This window comes from Solanum stenotomum, chromosome 3 (assembly GCF_019186545.1).
Source record: "Solanum stenotomum isolate F172 chromosome 3, ASM1918654v1, whole genome shotgun sequence".
Classification (NCBI taxonomy): domain Eukaryota; kingdom Viridiplantae; phylum Streptophyta; class Magnoliopsida; order Solanales; family Solanaceae; genus Solanum; species Solanum stenotomum.
The window spans coordinates 58,262,451-58,262,764 of NC_064284.1; positions in this window are offsets into that span (position 1 = coordinate 58,262,451).

The following is a 314-nucleotide window of genomic DNA, read 5'->3' on the forward strand; positions in this document are numbered from 1 at the left end:
GTTTTGTTAATTAATTTATGTTCTTCACTAGTTCATCGAAACTTTGGTAACTTCGTGTTTCTGCAAAGTTTCTGGTAATCAGTAGTACTGTTTAAACACAGATTGGCTAACAATCTTAAAGAAACTATATATTTTTATTTTAATCTGTTTTTTTGGTGGAGACAAAAATTTTCGTGGTTTTATACTCCTATTAAGTTTGCAATTTAAGTTATTGTTTACTGATTCATTTGTATCAATTTCTGTTTATTACAGATTCTGAAATGGCAAATGATAATATTACGGTGGATGTTGTTGCACCAACCCGAACTGCTATA